Consider the following 23833-nt stretch of genomic DNA (forward strand, 5'->3'; position numbering starts at 1 on the left):
GGGCATTTATTTAGCACTGAATGATTTTTTGCTATATGAGCCAAAAAATAATAAAAATAAAATAACATTTGAGTGAATAGAGAAAATTACTGGTATGCTTAGAAAGTGACTGAATTGTCACTAGAAACATTGAAATTGCATTTTCTAGAATAAATTCACTAGAAATAATGTTTAACTTGAGCTGCTCCCTCATATACAACTTTGCAAAAATCCAATTTAATAATTTTAGACCCAGTTCCTGATTACTTGAAGAAGGGTGGGCTTGTATTTCAAGATAACCATATGTATTTATGATTGAAGTAAATAAGAGCATCTTACTTGCACATGACAGAAGGAAAAAGAGTCCAAGGAATTTATTAGCGCTAAGTTTAGGTTGATGGGAAATGACACTGTCTCTTAATTTCATTGAATAATAGGAGCTCCCAGAGGACGTATACTCAACACATGTGTGTACACACACCCAGGAAGAGGGAAGTACACTGGCGTGCCTTCTTGGGTATGCATTGAATATACTGTTTAAAGGGATCTCAGTAAAGATTTTCTATAAATTATGTTTATTGCATAACAAAAAGCAGAGTATAAGGTGTGCATTCTAAATGTGCTAAGGGAATTTCTGCTTCTGAGTTGGAAAAGAGGACATTAGTTTAAAGAATTTGATTATCTACTGATAGGCTATTTCTGAAAATAATATAGAGCATTCATCTTTGATAACAGTTGATGTTTTAATGCACGTTGCTCTCCCCAGCCTCTTTGCAGCCTCGTTTCCTCAGCCTTCTGGTTCTGTGTAGAAAAGGAGCCACTTGCCACCCTATAAATCCCTCACATCTGGGCAGATTGGCTCTCTCTTGTTTGGCTCCCTCTAGTTCCAGAGGAGTATTCCTGCTCTTTTGCAAGTCTTTGCAAGCCTAAAACTTCTGTTTCTCTGCACTGTCTTCTCCACACACATAGCAGTTTTCTCCTTTCTGTGTGATGTTTGCCTGGAACTCCATAAACATTGAGCACTTCACCTAAACCACTGTTGTAGTGGCAAGCCTATAGCAGACATGCTGCAGCCAGCCGTTTATCATTGAAAGCTCTTAATGTTCACCATCACTGCCCTAGATGGTCCTATCTTTGGCCCTGGTTCCCACCAGGAGACCCCTGACTCCCTTCTCCCCCATGAAAGTCACCAGCTGCCTGTACCTCTCCCTCTGAGGTCCCAACTTTAGGCTGACTAAGCCTTGAACTGGCTGCTTCCTGTGCGTTCCCTAGTAGAACTGTTACCACAGTTGAAAGGTCACTTACTCCAATTCAGGTTGTGATCTCATTGGCCTTGTCTTCTTTGCTACCCTCCGCATCTTTCGGTTTCCTAGCTCTCTAATAACTCCAACACAACTTTTCCTCAGATTCTGCCTTTACTGCTTTCCCATGCAGTGTCATTTTTTACTCAGGCTCTGCATCACCTGCACTCCCCATTCTTTTCTGTGTTCCTATCTGCCATGTTTGCCAGAGTCCTCCACCTGCCTTTGTGACTTTGAGTCTTGTTTCTGAAACTCACATGCATCCCTACAGTCGACTGTTCCACTGATCCTCAACTCAACACCTTACATAAGGTAAGTCATTATTTCTTTCCCAGTTCAGTTTCTCTCTGTCAATGAAGTCGTCATAAAACTTGAAATTATAAATCTTAAACTCTTTAACTTGGTCCATTCAGTTCCTAAATTCCATCAATTCTATTTATGAAACAGTAGTCATAATACACATTAGTGTTCCTAGAGTTATGTTAGTGTCATAGAGAAAATAGAAGCCCAGGTCAAAGGACTAAGTGTAGAACCAGGATCTGCACCAGGTACCTGCACCTGGAAGGCACAGCCTTTTGACCTCAGGGCCCTCTCCTGTTGATATAAGGGGAATAGATGTAACTCCTAAACCAGCTAGATAACAGAACTCGAGTTCATGTTCTCTAAAATAGAAGAATGAATTCTAGAGACAGTGGAAATTAAGAATAGGAAATATTTATTGAGAGAAAGATAATGTCTGTCTAAGAGAAACAGAAGGGGAGTAGGAAAGTGGATTGCCTGCCCACCCTGCTTTTCAAAGGTACTTTATAGAGCAAAGCCATGAGGTGAGGCAGGTACAAAGTGGAACAAAAGTATAATCAACTAGTAAGATTACAAGTACAGTCACTTAGGTAATATTGGTCCAGTGGGAAATCACAAGGTGGACATGAGGTGGAACAAAATCAGCCAATAAGATTACAACAAGTATAGTTGCTTAGGTAATATTGATTAAACAGGGATCAAATAGGGAAGCACGTCACATAGCAAGCATACAAGGAACGAACAAGGATTTTCAGTAAGGGATGGGTCAGGGATCTTTACTGGAAGGGACGGGTTAAGACCTTGGTCCCTGTTTAGAATAGCAATCTCTTATTCATTCCTAGGAAAAGTACACAGGTAGAGTAGTTTCTCTCTTTTTATAATGCTAGCCAGTGAATGTGCCTCTGTTTTTCTATGCTGAGGGCCCAGCCTTGTCTAACTGCCTTATAATAATTTCTAACCAACTTAGCTATCTGCAATATTGTCGCATTTGCTTTGTTGTCCTCCCGACTGTCTCACTTTCATCCCCTCTCCTGGACTCTTTTCAGATGCTTTGCTACCATTTCTCCTGAAATAATTTTTGAAAGCCATGTAGCCCTTGCACATTTAAAAATGATATGAATTTATATGTATGTAGTTGCAAAAAATATTTACTGTTCAGTATTAACATTTAAAAATAAAACCATTACACCATTCTTGTGAATGGATCCCCTGGAAGACATAAATACCAAAATGAATTAATACTATCAAGTATTTTAAAAATGTGTGGAAAACATTTTTTTTGGTGGTTGGAGATGGTGCTAATACACTGATACTTCCCCTTTCCAACATTTCATTCAAATATAATATTCTTGTATGCTTGAAAAAACTATTATTGACCACATACAAGTACATGTACTCACCCCCTATATGCACATGTGTGTGTTTGTAAATACACAAATTGCGTATGAAGTTTCTTACTTGCAGTGACCAGAAATTGTGTCATAAATTGTGATGATGTTTTTAGGACACAGTTGAGCAGAATACCGTAAATATACTACAGACATTATAAATATAAAATGTTAAGTCGAACAGCATCCCTGATTGGACTAGATGTAGGAACATGTTGATGCTCTGATGGAACTGCTCCTCAGTTTTGGTATCCAGGAGGATTTTTTTTATCCTTTGTTGGGAGCTCTCTAAGCCAACTCAACCCTCTCTCCCTTCCACAGTTACATCTTGCTCGGGGAACCTTGTCTGGGTGGCAAGCCCTTAGTATCCAGGCTGGTAAAGGGGAGCCTTTTCTTCTTAGATCAGAGGTAGTCATGAAAGAGGGGGTAGAAAGCCCTGGGGTTGAGGAGACCACTTGGACAGTGTTGGGAAAGGGGACCTATGGCATTAGTTAGGTGGAAATTGGTTCCCTTACACCTGCTTGGTGGTACTTACAGCCCTGTGGAGCCAGTGCCCTCATCTGAAGACCGCACTCCCCACAGGCTACCTACAGTGATGAAAACAGAATTCCTTATAACAGGAATTCCCTTCCTCAGGAATAAGTGCCTGGCCTGGAGGGCCCTCACCCCTTATTTCTGACTGTTTTTGTTTTTGTTTTTTTTGGTACCCGGGATTTGGAACTGCTGAGCTAAATCCCCAGCCCCAGATCGGCTGTTTTTGATGCCTACCATGCAGCATTAGGCCTCCTGCCCTGCCTGGCAAGTTCCTCAGGCTCCTTTCAAGCCACACCCTCATTTTGACCTTGTATCTTTGGACCAAACACAATGGCTGGAGTTTGGAATGGAGTTTACAGTTTCCCGTGTCAAGAATTAAACTTGTTGGATATTTATGTGAGAATTGATTTATTTGTCTTGAGATAATTTTTGAGGAAATCTTGTTATAACAGAGGGTAATTTTTTACTTCAGGAAATAATATAGGAAAATATTATGACTTTGGAAGATCTATTAAACCTCACGCTGACTATGCATTTGAATTTAGAACAGGATGCAGACTCATTTTGATGGATGCTTCTGAGAGGATACACATTTGCTAACCAATTGGGATGCTGCTGGTGCCTGGCAATTGCCTATACTGCAGCAATGGTCTTTTGGGCAGGAAGATCATTTGTTTCTTTTCTTTTCTTGTTTTGCACCTATGTTCCTTTCAAAAAGCCACAAATAAATCTTTTCTAAAAAACTGTTCCAAAGCTCTCATAGGGAGTTTATGATAGAAAAGCTGACAGATCTTTAATTACTAAGGCAGTACCTGACACCACAATAAAATACTAGCTTCACTAGAAAGAAAATTTAGAAGTTTGGAATAATGCTATGTATTTTCACAAATGGGAATGACCAACAGCTCATAAGTATGAAGGGACTGAAAGCCTAGTAAAGTTTCCTGGATATAGCTAGCAAGTCAAAACATGGAATGCATTCCTTCTGTATTTATAAATGAATATCTCACACAGCTGCCCTACAACCAAGCCTGCTAGGAGAGACTATGTCTTACAGAGTGGAGAATGGTAAGCTGAGGATACATGCCTCCCTTTGGGTCCAGCCTCCACCTGCCAGCAAGCTGCAGAAACGTCCTTTCTGCATCCAAGTTCCCAGCTATCAAATGGGGGTAGCAATAGCCCTACCCTAGCTCACAGGACATTTAAGTACGAGCAAATGAATGGAAGGCAAGTGTGCCAGAGCCTGGTGTGCAGCAAAATATTACTCATTCTACTTATCATTGTCTTGAATGAAAATAAGATAGCTAATTTTTTTTAATTTCTGAGAACTGTCTGAGTTCTTGACCAAACCTGATAGATTAACTGAAAAATCCTATATGCACATGATTAATAATTCAAAATTGTAAAATATATGTTGGCATTTTCACTTGTTGAAATGAAAATTATAATTTTATTAAAAATCATTTAAATCTTGTTAAAAGCAGACAAAGATGCTATCTACCCTGAATAATAAGCTTTTAGAGACAGTCTTTCTTGAAGACATGATAGTCTTTTTTGTAAATTGAATTATTTGGTTATATTAACATTTTAATAAAGGAATTATACTATTTTAATATTTCTTAAGAAACTGATATTTAATTTCTGCCTCATGTTAATAATGTTATAAGTACTCAACATATTAAAACATCAGTTCAAATTAATTTATACTTAATATTCCCATGTCTTTAAGATCAAAGCATAATATGCTGTTTTGTATTGTGTGTTTATATTCTTGCATTGTCACAATCTTTCCCTTTCCTAGATCTATATTTTGAAAATACTAATCCAAAGGGAGTAATAAATGAGATCCATGATACCTTTGATTGGAAAACATGACAATCATATAAGTGTTGCATGGATGTGTATTTTTAGAAAGAGCTGTGTACACCAGTCAGCATGATATGTTGGGCAGCTTGGTTCTTGTGATTTATGGGAAAGCCTTTTGGTGATTTTACACAACCCACCAGTAAACCTGCCTCGTAGGTGGAAATGAGGTTGAATACACACACAAAAATAATGGCCTTTGAAAGAGAACTGGACATTGAAGCTAAATGGCTGAATAGCTTCAGACACCCCCAGAGGAAGAAAAACAAGATTTAAAGTGTTGTTATTAAAGAATACAATCCATAAATAAAGTAATATATTCTCATATCCATGACGTATTTTGACAAATAAGAGAAAAATGTTTTCCTGATAGGAAAATGTATTTGAATTGTGTTTTACACTATTTAACGGGGCTAGTGCATTAAGAGATTGCTAGACATTGAGTTAATCAGGGTGAATAGCAAGAGAAGGAAGGCCTGCTTTGGATCAGAGGGCTGCATTTCATAGGCCATCCTTATTGACAACAAAGTCAGAAGACTGGATTCCCTGCTAAGCCTTGGCCCCTCTTGTTGATGACCTACTTGCAGGTGCAGGCTCACCTTGTTATTACTTGGGATTATTTAAATCATTTTGAAATTTTGGTCTTTTAGAAATAGTTCTGGCTAATATCCCAAAGAGCATGAAAAGCTGACTAGCCAATCAAAAAGAATGAAATACTGGTATTTATAGCAAAATAAATGGAACTAGAGGACATTACATTAGGTAAAATAAACTAGGTGCCAAAAGACAAATACAACATGGCCTCTCTCATCTGTGGGACCTAAAATTGTTGATGTCAAAGTGGGAGAGAGTAGAATAGCAATAACTAGAGGCTGAGAAGTATAGAGGGAGAGGGGAAAAGAGGGAGGCTAGATAACCAGTGCCAAAACGTGGTTAGAAAGCAAGAATGAGTGCTAGCATTCTGTATCAGTACATAGTGGCTATAGTTCATGGTAACTTCTAATATAGTTTATGAGGAATTAGAAGACAGGAGCTCAAAAACTCTAAATATAAAGAAAAATAAAGGGAGGATAATGCTAATTATCCTGGTTATATCAATACATACCATGTACATGTATGAAAATAGCACATTCTACCCCATGAACATGTATAATTATTATGTGTTACTTAAAAAGAAAAAAAGGCAAATCCAGAGTGATGACTGGTACAAAGCCTTTGAAGGATACTCTTGTGTTTGGAAAGCATGGTGGCACTGTTGGGACAGGTTGCTGTCATTACCCATCACCATTAGGCACACATTGGTTTCAGGAGTATTGCAAAAGATAAGGAAGGTATTATTTGTGTAAAAAATTCTTCCTTGACAATTACTTAATAGAGCATGCTATTTCAAGAAAGAAAAACCATAAGTTTCCTTCATCCTTGCATTCTATCTACCTTTGTCATAATAATCATCTACCCCAGAGCTTTTCTGAGAGATTATCTCAAATGAAGGCAGGAGGTTCACTTGTGCATCAGTTGGTTTGTTCTGTCTTCCTACCAGTATGGAAAGAGATTCTTGGCCATTGGATGATACCTTGTGTGTGTATCGACTTGGTTGGTTGAAGCGATGGAAATAAATCTATCATTCACACTAGTGCAAGAAAAAGTGTGGTCCTACATGTAAATTTGTTCTGGAATTTGTTCATTTATTTAACAGATTTGGAGGCCATCCATTAAGAGCCAGCTACAGGGGATGGCAATAGAGTTGACTATCCTCAAAGATATACCTGGTCTATATTTTAAAATCTCGCATGCGTGCGCACGCATGTGTGTGTGTGTGTGTCTGTAATTGGTGGATTTTAAGATTATAAGCTCTTTCAGAAAATTCTTGTAATTAATTTTTATATATGCTCGAACTTGTATATATTACTTTTATTTAAAAGTATGAATCTCACACATTTCTCAATTTTAAAATAAGGGACACGTACTCTCATGCCCCCTAGGAACAGCTTGAGCTAAATGATGATGTGTGTTGCATTGAATGAGCAGGAGTTTGAAATCATTGGTCCACCATTTAAATCTCAACTCTGTTCCTAATCCTGTTCATGAGAGGAGGTTACCTACATGCTTCAGACTTCAGATGCCTCATCTGTCTGTGCAGATCAAGTCAGATGTATAAATAGAACTGAAACACAGCTGACATTTGGTATATGTAAACTCTTTCTCCACATATTCTTACCCAAGTTCTCAATACTTATAACCAGTTTCTACCATTAACTGCTCAAGGTGATCGATTATTGTACAGTAGCATAGTGACCATATTCCATAATGCCAGTAGGAAGACCTTTCCATGAGAATGAAATATAATTTAAGAAATGTATTGTTCAGGGCTGGGGATTTAGCTCAGTGATGCCATGCCTGCCTTGCAAGTGCAAAGTCCTGAGTTTAATCTTTGGTACCAAAAAGAAAGAAATATGTTGTTCATGAAAATTTAGAATCATACAACACACTTGCACACCTGCATTCATTAGAAGACTTAACTATGACAATTTGGTATTTTCTGTGATACCTTCTGAAAATACAGGGAAGACTAACAGATTTTAGGTCAAATGTCAGATGAATGCACCTGCTGCAGCCTTCCTCATTATCTCACATAATAGAAGTGATGGAAGAGGGACAGATAGACACATTGATAGATAATGTAGAAAATATGAAGTGGAATTATGTGGAATCCCTGAAGAGAAAGAGCAGATGATACTGGATAGAAAATAAACCTACAAAAGGTAAGATTGCCATTGGAGGCAGGAGACCCTGGGAGCAGGGAGCCCAGTGCACATGATGGAGATTAACTGAGCTCCTGCAGCTCTCTCTGCTTCATGTTGCATGTGCTGTGCTTCCCCTTTCCACTCCACTGTGGCCGCAGATATGTGTGCCCAGATGAGAGGTATGAGTATTGGAATCTTGGGTCAGAGAGGCAGGCCAGTCCTCTGGTGAGGTAGGAGGAATGGAGAGCACCCAGGACCAGAAGGTCATTTGGATGAGCACTCTGGTCAGCAGCACATTCCCCATCTTCCCACTGTGGGGCACAGACATAGCACATAGTCTCCATGGACTCCTGAAGAGAAAGATAAGTGAGCATAAAACTGAGAATCACAAGACAGTGGGAAGTGCCAACCTTATAGTGTCACCACTCAACAAAGAACATTTATTCAAAGAAACAGAACAGAGCAAACAGAAAAGAACTGAAAAGATACACTTGTTATTGTAGGAGAGATGTAGGAACCATTAAAAAATTGGTGATCCTAGAAATTAAACATTGCTTATTGAAGTAAAAATTAAGTAGATTGAAGAAAGTAGTGGATACAACTGGAGAACAACCTTTGGAATTCCCCTAGAATCTATCAGAACTTCAATAAGAAATGTAATGTGTTTTCTTTAAGTTAATGGACATAGAAGATAGAGCCAGCAGTACTAGCTTTTACCTATTGACAGGTTTCTTACAATAAGAGAATGTAGTGCAAAAAAATCTCAGGCAGTTTCCATAAATGAAGGAAGGCAAATTAAAAGGGTCATTAGGTCTCAATAAAACAGAAACAAACTTAATTAAATACACTGTCTCCAATGAGTAGGATCTTTAGACAAGGTTCCAAGGTGAAACCTAATGTGTAACTCTGCTCTCTTCCAAAGATCAAAGTGAAATAATGATAGTAAAGACTTTTTCAGACATTCAAAGACTCAGACACTTGCCAATGTACAGACTGAAAGAATTAATAAATGATAGATTCCAATAATAGGAAAAGTACACATAAATGAAGTGATAATGAACAAAGAATTCACTGAACCTCACTGTTAAATCTAAATAATGTTTACTGTGGATAGTATCAACTAACAGTCCAAAAGTTATCAATAATCAGGGATATGTGGCTTGGAGGAAAAAACAGGAGGGGAGGCAGAGTGGGGAATGAAGTAAAAGCACTACCAGTTTTTTCTATCTTGTTCAGCAGAAAGATTCTACAGAATGAGTCTAGATAGACATTAAAAAATCAATTTGAATAAGTGTTAAAAATTTAAAGATAGCCAGTAGAGGAATAGAAATTGAATTTGCAGCTTGTTATTATTAAACCAGTGGAGAAAAAGAATAATGGAGGAAATCTTGTCAGTGCAAACAAAGGCAGAGAAAGAGGGTTAAAAAAACAACCTAGGATCATGGAAAAATAAGTATATAAAATACCAGTCTAATCCAAACATATCAGTAATCTCAGTAAATGTGACTAATTAAATTGATGTAACTAATTTAAACCTACCTCTGAAAGAAAAAGCCTTTCAATAAAGCTTTAAAAACAGCTGCATTATATACTTTTTACAGGATTTATATAATTTTTAATAATATTGGTTGAAATAAAAGCATGTAGAAACATGTCAAGCAAATGTTGACCATGTAATTATGCTTAGCAATATTAATATAATAGAAATTAGATTTCAAGGGAAACAGTATTCAAATGGACAATCATATTGAAAAGGATCTAACAAGAAATTATAACAATAATAATTTATGTACCAATCACCAAGTAGATTGAATCCCCAAAGTTGTAGGGATGATTTGGAATTACACTATGGAAAATAAAAAAAACCAACTCCCAACCATTGAGATAAGTACTCTTAGCTAATTAAGTGTAAAAGGAAAATATATTAATTAAATAGAGGGCATTTAACAAGATCCTACTGGAAATTTTAATGGAAAATTATTAGAAGCATTAAGTTTAAAGTCTAGATATGAGTAAAGGTATCTGATGTAATGTTATGCTGAGACATAGTGTTATAAGACAAAATGAAAAGGGACCCAAAGAATAGAGGTGTAGAGATTAGAGACCAAATGTCATTGTGTCAGGTGACATCCCTACATGCATGGAAGACCTATGGCAATCAACTATTAGGCTTTATGAGATCTGAAAGATGACAAGGTATAAGATTGACATGGAAAGTAATGGTTTTTCTGTTCATAAGAATGTAATTTCAGGGGCTGGGGATTTAGCTCAGTGGTTCGGTGGCCTGCCTTGCAAGCACAAGGACCAGAGTTCAATCCCCGGTACCAAAAAAAGAAGAATATAATTTCAGTGACTGTTACCCAGCACTTAGGAGGTGAGGCAGTAGGATCACTGTGAGTTTGAGACCAGCGTGGGTTACATGGTGAGTTCAAGACCAACCTAAACTACATAGTGAGTTTTGTGTCAAAACAAAAAAAAAAGTGATACTGGGCGTGGTGGCGCGTGCCTGTAATCCCAGCACTTGGGAGGCTGAGGCAGGAGGATTGCTGTTCGAGACCAGCCTGGGCTACATAATGAGAGATCCAGGTCAGTCTCAACTACATAGTGAGACCCTGTCTCAAAAAAAATACATTTGCAATAAAAATTAGAACATCACATTCACTATAGCAAGCTAAACTTTTAAATACTTTTTAATGAGCCCAACAAGAAATGTATAGGATGCTGTAGAACTTTAATAAAGATTTTTAAAATGAGCAAAAGGAGTGATATACTAGGTGTATGGATGGAAAAGCTCGCTTATATGATGATATCAACTTTCCCCAGATGAGTCTACAAACTCAGTACGATCAGTAAACTTGTCAAGTGATTCCAAAATTAAAAGGAAGTGAACCATAGTATATACATACTACAGAGTACAATGGATTAGGTAAAAATAAAGAGGTACAGTCAGCTTGCCAACACATGTGCATCAGTTGGACATGAAGCCACATCAAATAATGTTTGTGATGTTAACTTCGGTCTGGCTTTGTCTTATTCCTTTCTGTTCTTTTAATCCAAATGGGAATGTGTACCATGCAATTGTACGTTGAAAGTATTTAACTTCCTTTTGACTTTTACATAGGCCCACGTCTAAGAGTTTGCCTTGAGTCACAAGGAGCCTTTAAACTTAGAATTATCAGTAATGCTTTAACTATTAAATATTTGTTCACTCTTATGACTAGATTAAATGATTTTTGCATAAGGAGATGGACACAGGCCTTTTAGGAACAAAGGGCAGAATATTATGGTTTGATTTTAAAACCCTCAAATTCTCATTTGTTCAGAGATGGGGTTTTTGCAAGCTGAATGTATTGTTGGGGTGTTGTACCCAGTAGTAGAAGTAGTAGAATAATCACTGATGGGTTCATAGCTGAACATGCTGTTAGGAAGGAGGCCTGGACAGAGAGTCTGGGTCACTGGGGGTGTGACCTACAAGTTGTATTCTTGTGCCTGGTTATCTCTCCTTCTACCTCCCTCTCCCTGTCCCCTTCCCCTCCCTCTCTTCCTCTCCCTCTCATTGTTCAAAAACAAGAAACTGATTAATAAAATCTTAACTTTTGAATAAAATAAAAATAAAAAAATAGGTAGACGTGTATGTGGCAAGACATCCAAAATGTATTTTTGTGTGGAAGAGGAAACTTACAAGACAGTACATGTAACAAGATAGCATCTCTTTAAAAGGCACAAAACAGTATGCATCTTATTAGTACATGCATGTACAGTACTCGCAAATGAATTGAACAAGTTCCACAATAAATCACACCAACATGAACTCCCTCTCTGGAGGTAAAGGATGGGGAATTAGAAAACTTTCCAGGGAGAGCTTCACGCATCCTTCAGAGTTTCTCACATTTATGCATCAGGCCCAGGGTTTGGTTGTCCTCAGCAGGAAGGATAGGGAAAAGTGGATCTGCATCATCTCCTGGGAACCCAAGGTCCCACACAAGCTTTAACAGGAAGAAAAAGAAGGAAAGATTTCCCCAGGAGGTGTCAAAGCATATCATACTTCTGTGATATTCTGGAACAGGAAGTCACAGACTTTTTTCCTTTGGTAATATAATGACTTTAAACACCAGGGTTTTTTTGTTTGTTTGTTTGTTTTGTTTTTCTTTTGTTCATCATTGTGTGGGCCATGAATTGGGAAGGGGCTCATTTGAAGGACTCATCTCAGGCCCCTTTTCTGAGCTGGGTGGCTGGGCTGGAGGTCTATTCCCAAGGTGTTTTGTCCACATTCTCCAGGGCTCTTGCCTGTCACTCAAGCCTCTGCTGCAGTGTGGCTGCCAGGGAGTGGCACTTCCTATGCAATAAAATCTACTTGTCATTCCATTGCTTCAGACAGTAACAGAAAACTTCAACTCAAACTGTTTTTTCAGGTAAGGTAATTTATCACAGAAATCCAAAGTTAAACAAAATGTACATTTTCACTCACCAAATTGTCAAACATTTAGAAAGTTTAATAATATCAGGTGTTGGGCAGGGTAACAAGATAATGGGATTTTTGAAATGCTGCTAATTGAAGTATAAATTAATACAGCCTTTTTGGAGAACATTTTGGTAGAATCTATTATAATGATAAATCCCATGCTTTATAACCCTTTAGTGCACTGCTCTAAGAAATAGTTGCTCATGCTCACCAAGAGATACGCAGAGGACGTTTGTATCAGTGTTTACTAGAAGCTGTCCCAATGTTCCTGAATAAAGGGTGATTTAAATAACCTACTGTGTGTCTAAATGCAACATTATGCATAAAGGTCAGTGTGATGCTATGCATAGAGATCAGGAAAGAATACTGATCAAATCTCACTTTCAACTAGTTACTTAAGTCACACACACATGCACGCACATGCACGCGCATGTGCACACACTTGTTTAAACAATTCATTTGTAGTTTCATCTGATATCTTTGTAAAAGTGGAGTTGCTCCTGTGCTTGATTGCTGTGGTGCTAGTGGGAGGGTAGTAATCACTGAGCAGGCATTCTGGGTTTGGGAAGTGCTGGTATGCTTCAAACTGAAGAGTTTGAGTTCACCCCCTGCTGCTTGGGAGCCACTAAAAAAAAAAAATGAAATGAGTAATTTGATCATAAATGGGAGAGAGCAAGACTCATTTCCATACCAGGGAGAACTTGAATGCCTCCACCAGAAGGGATGTCTGCTAACTTGGTGCTCATTCAAGAGCCTTATTTGGGGCTAACACTTCTTTATAAGCTGTCTTCATGAGCCTGAAGTAATTCACAGAGATTGATTTGTAAAACATTCTGAATCAATTAAGACTTTAATCAGCAAAGTAGCAAACTTCACATGGCTTGTGGACTAATTTTACCATCTCCCATCAATGTGAACCTAAGATGGAAAAAAAAAGAAAACAATTAAGAGGATGCAATTATCTGTCCTGATTACTGAATTAGAAGCATTTGTGTTTATCTGTCCCAATGAGAAGGTGGGCATGTTCCATGGAAAACAATCCCAGCAGCTGTGGCATGCAGGAGCCCCACTGTGGCAACAGGCTTTTCACACCCACCTACTTAGCACCAGAAACTCTAGTTAGCACCCATTAAGTGACCCAGCCTCAAACAAAGGCTCCTGGGCACTATTATGTATCAGTTGTTTTGAGAACAAGGTTGGAAAAAGTATCTTGTCAAGAGTGACAGGAGTTTCCCACACAAAATCTCATTTGAATTGGTGCCTTTACAGATCTATCTACTTATGCAATAATTAGGAAATTGCTTTCATTATTTGGACCAGCTTTCAGCTGTGGGTGCATAGTAGAACCCACTTTGGAAAGTCCCAGAACCCACCCAGACCAATCAAGGCAGACGAGGAAAGAGGAAGCCAGCCTCCAGTGCTTTCTAAAGCCTTTCAGATGATTCTTATCTGCAGCCCAGACTGAGAACGCCTCACTTAGACAGCACTTCTGGGCAGATCAGTTTCAGTTGGGGTTACTATGGAAAAGTGACCAAATTGTTTGGAACATAGTGATTAATGTCCATTTATTTTTTCCAGGAAAGTCTTTGTAATAAATATATTACTAAAGGTGACTTTTGCAACTTTGTCAAATATTTTTCATATTTCTAAGTCAGGAAGATTCTTCTCAAATAATGCTTTATTAATTCTTAATTTTGAAAAGGTGGTCACCTGAAATATTTCTTAGGCAAAGTTTGAATAATCATTTACCTCCTTAGTTTTACTTAAAGGGTCGGCTGTTTTGTGACAGAGAACCTGAGTGTGAGTTTCTAGTGTCTCGTTGGGAATATGTTCTCTTAGCCTCATTCCAGAGCTGCTTACAGGATGGATAGAGAACTTCTAGCAAAAACAGCCTGTCTTGTGTCATCCTAGGCCACTCACCACTGTCCTAAACTGGGATGTCCTACTCAGCAAAATGATCCCAGCTCCTAGGCAAGGAGAATAGAGAATAAAGTCCTTATCCTTGCCTGTCTCCTGGGCTTCTGCACCCTCTTTGAAGGGACTTATCCAAGTACTTTCTGCAAGAGGAGATCTGGCAGAGGCTTCTGCACTGTTCAGCACCTCCACTGAGGTCTAGTGTCCTGTGGAGATTAGCAACCCATTGTCTGGCTGATCCTTTTAAAAACCATGATCAAATATACATTGAATAAATGAGTGCAGTGTGTAGTACCATTAAGCACATTCACATTGTGGTGCAGCCATCACCACCACCCACTTCTTGTACTTTTCATCCTCCTAAGCTGAAACTGTGTCCCCATTACACACTGACTCCCTAGGATCTCCCACTCCCTTGACTTCTACTTTATGTCTACATGTAATTAACTCTCCTAGGTATCTCATATGAACAGATTTATACAATAATTGTCCTTTGATGTTTTACCTCATCTCCATCTATGTTTTATTCCTTTTCATAGCTGAATTATACATCATTGTATGGTTAGACCTTGTGTTACCTATTGTACACTGGTGAACATTTGGGTCTTTTCCAGCTTTTGGCTATTGTACATAATGTGGCTGGGAATATAGTTGTTCAGATACCCATTTGATCCCTTTGAGTATATATTCCTGAGAGTGGAATTAATTGCTGGGTTATGTGGCAATTGTGTGTTTAACATTTTGAGGAGCTGTCATACTGTTTGCCCCAGTGGCTGAATTATTTCTAGCAGTAGTACACACAAGTTGCAATTTCTTCATATCCTTGCCAAAATTTAATTTCTGATTTTCTTTTCTTTTTTTCCCCCAAAACTAAACATCCTAATGAATGTAAAGTGGTTGGTGGAGGTCCATTTTTTATCTAACTCCACCTGGCACTAGCTCCCTTCTACTTTGTAAAAGTGGGCAGGGATCTCTGATCACTCTGTAGATAAGAAACAATCCCCCATTGCCAGCCATGGGCTCTCCCAAACTTCTGCAGAACCTGCAGTACACCTTACTTCACCTTTTTAGGTATCTTTTTAAAGAGTATGTTCTACTTTTCTCTATTCCCATCAAATTTGCAATAATCTCTTGGAAGCTTTATCCTTCTGTTCATTTTGTATTTACAGACCAATAATATTTTGGGGTTCATTCCCAGATTCACCATTAGCTGCCGCACTCCTCTCTCCAGAGATGTGAAGAACAAGGAGGCAGAGAAAGAGAGACGTGTGATAATGATGGATTCTCTCCACAAAGAAGAGAGGTGGGCAAGGAGCCCCCCCCCCAAAGGCCTTGTGTTCAATGGGCTCTCCTTCACCCTGTTTGAACTTAGTCTCTGACCACTGTCATCATGTGGTTGAAGCATTCTCCATGCTTCTGTTTGGCTTCCCACCATTCTTCCCCTTGGAATGAGGACAGGACCCTGGTTTTGGGAGCAAAGTTTGTCCAATAAGAGAAGATTTATAGGACCCGTATAGGTGGGGGAGAGGGAGGTACGTGCAGGGCCATGGAGGCAGGAATTGGTCACCTTAGAGAAGGAGTTGCTGGGAGGAAAAGGCATTCCCTCCATCTCCCTTTGAGGGGACTTTGGAATGTGGTAGAAGTAAGACCGGGGGATATATGACATGTCATTTATGAGAGATTCCGCCTTCAGGGACAAAGGAAAGAATGGCCGCCAGCTAGAAAGAAGCCATGTGACCGTTTCACCTCTATTCATGCCACATCAGTTTTGTTGGTGTCTTCTACATCATCCAAGTACAACCCAGCACCCTTATCCCCTGCATGATTACAGAAATTATTTTGGTATATACAGTGAGGGAAGTGCATGTGGTAAACATTCTAAATGCACAGTAGACACCAGAGAAGGGGAGCAGAAAGGTTCACAGCTCTGGAAGGAGACTGATTCATGTCAAAGGAGAGAGGGTCACAGTAATACATCAGAAGATAGGATAAAACATGAAGGATGTATTTTGATAGATGATTTTTAGATACTTTAGAATACATAACCTAAATCCTGATTATCAAGAGGCTGATTTCTATGGTCTACAACAACCAAATTAGAGCCTTTTTGGGGTCTCAAGACACATTGGAAACTGATTCATTCATGTACTCATTAATTCAGCAAATGGTGATTGAGCCCCTCTCACTGGTCAGGCCCTGCTGCAGTCTCTGTGGTGAGCAGGACAAAGATGGTCCTACTCTACTGAGCCCACCCAGAGGAGAGAGCAAACAAGCCAACAGATGCATGACTATGGTAATTTCAGATAGTGATTTGTGCTTCTAGTGATGAAGAGAGCCAGCTATTTTTCTCAGCAGAGAACAAGGATACCAACTTAGGCAGGCTGAAGTTGTGTGTTTAGGGAAAGGCCAGAGCTGCTGGATCATAACAACCAGGAGGGGGCAGGGTGGGACGAGAAGCTCTCAGGAACAGCCCTGCAAAGCAATGACCAGGCTCACACAACCTCTCATATAATTCCAGAGAGGTTACAGACTCTCCCACTGCCCAAAGCTCACATACTACAAAGTTATTTAGGAAAGAAATTTAGCATCCTTGTAAAGCTGATTAGAGTGGGGAGCAACCATCCTAGCCCCTTATGTGTTTATGGGTGCTGTCTATGAAAGAGCAGTAGGAAACAAGCTAAGGAAGGACTGTGAAGGACTTTCATTTCTAGGCTGCAGGATTTTAATTTGATCCCACCAAGCATGAGAGCTTGGTTTCCCAGAGAAAGGCCTATAGCCCCAGCCCCCATCCTGCTCTTGATGGCCTTCCTGTGGACCTCAAATGCAGGGTATAGGGCCATCTCCTTCTTCTTCCTTGTGGCAGCCACAAGCTGACTGGCCTAAATGCTGATGTATGGGTGTGGGTCTTCATTCCCAGTGTTAATGGAAGTCATGTTCTCCACATGGTGACATCAGAGTAAGGCTTAATCAAACACAGAAGAGCCATGATATGATCATGGTGAGTATCATGGCGAGTTCAGTGAGCTAAAAACTGACCTCACCCAATCTCAGTCTGAGGAAATGAGTTAAAGCTGGCTGTAGTGGGGAAAAATTCCCAAACTCAAGACAGAAGACTATTAAACTGTAAGCACGTTCTCCCCAGGCACAAGAAGAAATTAGAATTTGTCTAGGTTCATATGGAGATATATAAACATGTAGCTCTTAATTAAAATAATTTTTAAATGTATCATATACCTTACCATCTTTAGCTTATTTTCCAGCTTTGAGGTTGTGTGTGTGTGTGTGTGTGTGTGTGTGTGTGTGTGTGTGTGTTATCAGAATTTTCTTTACAAATAATTCAAGGGGTTTTTTTTTCAGCTGTCATTCCTTGACTTTGCACTAGTGTGTTCTTTTTTTTTTTTTTCTTTCATGGAAGAGATAAATATTATTTCTGTCAGATCATTACTTATCCTTTATATCTTTCTGGAGAGGATCACAGTCCATGGACTGCATAAAACCTCTCATAAAAACCCCATTTCATAACTCAAGAACGATTTCGGTTTGAATGTTTAGCAGAATGTTAATCCTGGCATATTTAGCTTCTGTGATGAAGGATTGCAGCTGAGTAGCATGTAAAGTTCAGCAGAAATGTCCCAATCCAATGAGTCATAGGTCAGCAGGAAGTATAATCAAGTAACCTAACATTACCCAGTAGAGTGTTTTCATTTATTATTTATTAATAAATAATAAACAACCTGTCACCAATCATCGATTCTGAAAAATGTGCTGCCTGTTTTGTCCAATGAATGCTGGAATCTGAACAGGGGGATTTGTCTCAGGGAAGCACTGTGATTATTAAATACCATGAAGCAGACCCTAGATATAATGAGATTAAAGCTGTCTGTACAGAGGACAAGACTTTATTAAAGCAGAAATAGGGAAAGAAAGCCACCTTATCAAAGTTGCCTTTACAGACTGGGTGACATCTGGTTAATAAATCTGCTATTTTTGTTGAAGATATAATTTGCATTATTATTAGATAAAATAAAATATATGAGCATCTTCACAACCAGATAATGTAATCTACTCTTCTATTATGGTCAAACCCTGTTCTTTCATCAGTAATTTTCTTCCACAGGAATTTACTAATGATTTAATAGTGCACTGATATATACTCTAGACTTGTATTCCAATTTTAGACATCAGCATGAATACCAGTTGATATTGTTCATTGTATTTCTTTTTAAACTAAGAGCACACAGGTACCTGTAGCTTGCACACACAGGTGTGTTCCTGGGCTGCTGCTTCCTTTGGCTTCTTATCCTCCAGGGTGAGAAGCATCTACATTGCTTGCTTTTGTTGCCTAGCATTCTGAAGGGAATAAATGATGTACGTGGTATCATTGCTCTGTAGAAGAAAATGTAAATTATTACATTATGTTGTTGGAAGGCAATAATATGGAAGGGAAATATAAAGTCAATTGACATTTTTCATTCGGGAAAAACAAAGCTGATTTTGGTGATTCTGTGTGTGGGGGTTTCTACTTGGTTTCAGAGCCATATCAACTGAAGATTTCTTTTTTGAAAAAGTGGAAACTAATGCAGTGTGCATTTTTTGCCCAGTGCATTTTGCATCTAAGATCTCCATTAGGGGAGCAAACCCGGAGGGAAGCAGGCAGGCGGCTGAATCAGGGGCCACAGGAGTTTTCTGGATGCTGCTGCTCCACCCAGCTGAGGTCTTAACCCCCTCTCCCTGCCAACTGCCTCTTCCTGAGCCCAACACCCTCTCTCCCCACTCAGCAGGCCACCTGATGGCCACCGTGTAGCTGTCATTTCCTTGCAGGTCAGAAAATGTGGGTGTGCTGTTTTTTACTTTTCAAAATTGAGATTTTTTTTAGGCTTTTGCTGAAGAAGGACACTCCTCTGAGGTAGTCAGTCACCTGCATGTGGAGATGTCGGGTTGTACAGCAGAAGGGGGAAAGAGAGAAGGGGAGGGGCCTCGAATGAACATTTAAATTAAAACCCAGTCTAACACACCGTCTGCAACCTTTAGCGATTAATATATTGGTTCCTTTGGTTCCCACAGGGTAGAAAACGAAAATGCAGTTTAAGTTGTTTTATTCAAAAGAAATGCCAACTGATATTTATTGTTCCCTGAGTATTACAAGTTAAAAACTTCATGGATTTATTTCAGATCATCCATCTAAGGGCAATGCAAAAGGCTCTGTGTAAATGAAGCCCTGTCATTGCATCATTAAAAGTAGAAATGATCAAAACAATAAAAGCCATTTAAAAATGCATTATCCTGTAATACAAAGCCTTGGTCAGCACTCAGAAAAGTTTATGTAAAGCCATATAATACTTTGCTTTTAAGACTCCATAAAGATATTATAATGTCGAGCCATGGTTTCCATGGGTTTTTGATATATTAAACTTCACTCTCGTATTCCATAAATTTATTCTGATATAGCAAGTAATTGCCACTTCTCATTATTTTTACAGTTCTTCGCCCCTTTTCAGCTGAGGTAGCTGACCTTGTTCACTAGTTTCCAGGGGACAGTGATGGCTATCAGGAATGAAAGTAAGGGTGTAACTGTTCTGTTGAACAAGTAGGATTTGGAGAGTATAATAAATTTTAGTAAATAGCTCCTCTTCCTGTCTCCCACTGCCCATGCAAGACATTCTCCTTAAAACTCCTCTTTCCAGACACCTTGGGGAAGTCTCCAGCAGGTGCCATTTACTTAAAAGAATAATAATAAACTTTTAATTCTAAATAATTTACACTTCCAGAAGTGCTGTGAAGCTGGTTCAGAGAGTTCGTGAACACTCTTCACCCAGTTTCTTATAGCATTAACATTTTATATAACCAAATATATCACAACTAAGAAATTAACATTATTAGCCCACCCTTTCCTAAACCACAAAGCTTAGTCATATTTCGCTCATTTTCCTAGTATCCTTTTTCTGTTGCAATGTCTGTTCCAAGATATTGTGTTGAATTTGGATGGTGTGTGTCCTTTGTTTCCTCCATTATGTCAGAGTTTCTCTTTATCTCATTGTGTTTCAAGACCTTGAAACTTTGGAAGGTTGCTGGTCAGGTATTTTGTAGATATTATTTGATTGACATTATATTAAGTCTATAGATCAAACTGGAGAGAATCTGACCTCTTTACAAAATCAATTTTCCAATGTGTGAACATGCTCTACCACTCTTATTTGTTTACATCTTTGTTGATTTCTTTTCTCAGCATTTTATAGTTTTGGCATACAGGCTATGTACATGTTTTGTTGGATTTAAGGCTGAGTGATTTTTCCTTTTCTTTTTTTGGTGCTGATATAATGGTAGTTTTGTGGTTTTGGTCCTCCTTCCAAACCCCTATTGTTCCTTGCTGGTATGTTGGGGAAGTTGATCCTCATATATTGACTGTACATCGTGCCATCTTGCTAAACTCACTTATTAATTCCAGCAACTTTTCACATGTACCGTGGAGGTTTCTGCGTATGTAATCATTTCATTTGGGAATATAGCAGTTTCATTTCTTCCTTCCCAGTGTATATTGTTTCACTTCCCTACCTGATTGCACTGACTAGAACTAAGTAGGAGGTAGTATGGGTGGTGAGAGAAGATAACATTACCTTGTCCTGAATATAAGGAGAAAGCTACCAGTTGTTTACCCTTAAGTAGGATATAAACTGTATTTTTTGTGTGTTTGTTCTATATTTAGTTGAAGAATGTCCTTTGTCTTTCTCATTTTTCTGAAAGCTTTTGTCATGAATTTATAAGTGTAGTCAAACTATTTTTCTGTATATTGAAAAGATCATATTTTTGTGATTCTACATTAAATAAGCTAGATTATATTGATTGATTAACCCACCATACAATCTTAGGATGAACCCCACTTGGTAACAATGTATCATTCTTTTGTATACTTTTCTATGTTTTGGGATGCAATTTCCTAATATTTTGTTGAGAATGTTTGCATATATATTCACCAGGGTTACTCACTGGTAATTTTCTTTGCCAGTAATGTGTTTGTAAGGTAATGTGGACCTCAGAAACTGGGTTGAGCAGTATTCTCTTCTCTTTTGTTTTCTATAAGAGCTTATATAGAGTTTGTGTATTTGAAAGATTTCACCAGAGACACAACCTAGAGTTTTGTTTTATCTCATTTTGCTTTTAAAGGTTTCAACTATAGATACCAATTCATTAATAGGTAAAAGACTACCAGGTTATTTGTTTTTTGTGGAATGAGTTTTAGTAGCTTATTTCTTTCAGGAAACTAGCTTATATTTTCTGAGTTATTTTGTTGTGGTCATAGAATTGTTTGTATATTTCTTTCTTATTATGTTAGCATATGTTGCATCAGTAATGATAATCCCCTCTTTCATCCAAATGTTGTAATTTATGACTTCTTTCTTTTTTCTCAATCAGCTGGCCTAGAATTTTATCTTTCTTTGCTTCTTTTCTGAGTTACAAAATGAATAGACATTCAGAAAATACATGTAAAAAAATCTGAATCTCCTTCCACTTAACACTGTACTGCTTCACATGTAGTATAGAACATATAATCCCAATTCCTTCCTGCCATCACTTTTACTGTCATTCATTTGACTTTTACATGTGCAACCAAAAAATATATTGTTGCCATCATATCTTTAAACAGTAATCTTTTAGGACACTAATTTAATTTACATTCATTTGTTCCATTTTATGGAGCTGTTCCTTTCTTTGTGTACATCCAAGCTTCTTACTTATGTCATATTCCTTCTTCCTGAAGAATTTTCTATAATGTTGCTAAAGAGTTTGTCTGTTGGCACATAGCTCCCAAGTTTCATAATTGTTTTTGTCTGAAAAAAACTTATTTTTGAAGGATGGTTTCACTGGGTATAGATTCTGTGTTGATACATTTATATTCAACATACGATAACCATACCATTGTTTTTTTTGTTTGCATGGTTTCTAACAAGAAGTCCACAGTATTTCTTGGTCATTTTAGGCATTGTGTCATTTTTCCTTTGGCTTCCTAAGAGATTATCTTTGGTTTTTACCATTTTGAATATGAAGTCTAGATGTGGGGCTGTGTGTTTTGTATCATTTGTTTTCTGTTCTGGTGTTCTGTCAGCTTCTTGGATCTTTAGTTTGGTATCTGTTGCTAATTTAGGAAACTTCTTGGCCATTATTGTCTTAGCCATTTCTTCTGCCCCCCACCCATTTTCTTCTGTGACTCAAGTTTCCAATTACATGAATATTAGGCTGTTTAGCTGTTTAGTTTCATTCGACCTTTTTTTCTCATTGCATTTACACATAGTTAATTTCTGTTGACCTATTTCCAATTTCTATAATTTTGTATTGGATCTTTCACGTCTACTCAAGAGCCTATCAGAGGCATTCTTCATCTCAATACTGTTTTCTATTTCTACCATTTTCATAGCCCATGTTTTTGTGTGAAATAGCCTGTCTTATCTTACATATTTTTTCTACCATTAAAGCCTTTTTTTATGTTAACTATAGGTGGTTTAAATTCTGATGTGATTTACCATTAAAGCCTTTTTTATGTTAACTATAGATGGTTTAAATTTCTTATGTGATGAGTCCAATATCTGTGTCATGCCCTAGTCTGGTTCTCATCATTGTTTTGTCTCTTTGTAAAGTGTTTTCCATGCTTTTTTTCTGGGTGTTTCATATTTTGTTGTTGAAAATTAGATATGCCATACAGGACAATTGATACAACAGTAAATATTTCTCACACGTGGAGTTGAGCATGCCTTTCTTCTGCTAGGTTTTCATATGAGAGTTTGTGTTGATTTAGTCAGAGATTAAGTTGAGTATAAAACGTGTTGTTACTGTTATCAACCTGACTTCCCTGGGAGCCTCACATTCATCTAGGGAAATATCGTGTTTTAGGATGTGGACTGATATTTCAAGGAGACCTTCACCTTGCATAGTTCCCAGAAAAGTCTGTGTATTGTAGCACCCTCAGTTATTTCTTTTATTCAGTGCTTTTGCATTTGTGAGGGGGGTATACAGGTGAAGGAAATTCTCTTGTGTTCTAACAAGTCCTAAGAACCCTCACAAGTGCCCTACTCCTTCTTCAGTGTGCCACACTGGGCCTAGCACCTACCTAATCCTGCCTTCCCAGGTAGAACCTTTTCCTCCACTTCCCTACCTATTTGCAGTGAGATTTCAGCAGTGCCCCAGGCTACAGAATTTTTGCTTTTTCTCCTGCTTTGTTTAAGGCTTATGTTTCTTAAAGGAGATAGGGAAGATGGGTATGGCAGGATTCACTAGAGACTTCATTCCCTGCCTATGGCTACAGTAGGTTTCTACCAGTGCCTTCACGCTATAATTTTGGGATGCTTTTTGTTTTGT

The 23833-nt window shown here is 38.3% G+C and overlaps 1 protein-coding gene across 1 annotated transcript in view; it reads left to right on the plus strand.

Annotated features, from left to right (window-relative positions):
• The window catches only part of Sdk1 (sidekick cell adhesion molecule 1), a 551006-nt gene that overhangs the window by 219363 nt on the left and 307810 nt on the right, over window positions 1-23833 (plus strand). The window lies entirely within an intron of this gene.

The sequence above is a fragment of the Fukomys damarensis genome, unplaced genomic scaffold (assembly GCF_012274545.1).
Source record: "Fukomys damarensis isolate Sample0158 unplaced genomic scaffold, DMR_v1.0_HiC HiC_scaffold_17, whole genome shotgun sequence".
Taxonomy (NCBI): Eukaryota; Metazoa; Chordata; class Mammalia; order Rodentia; family Bathyergidae; genus Fukomys; species Fukomys damarensis.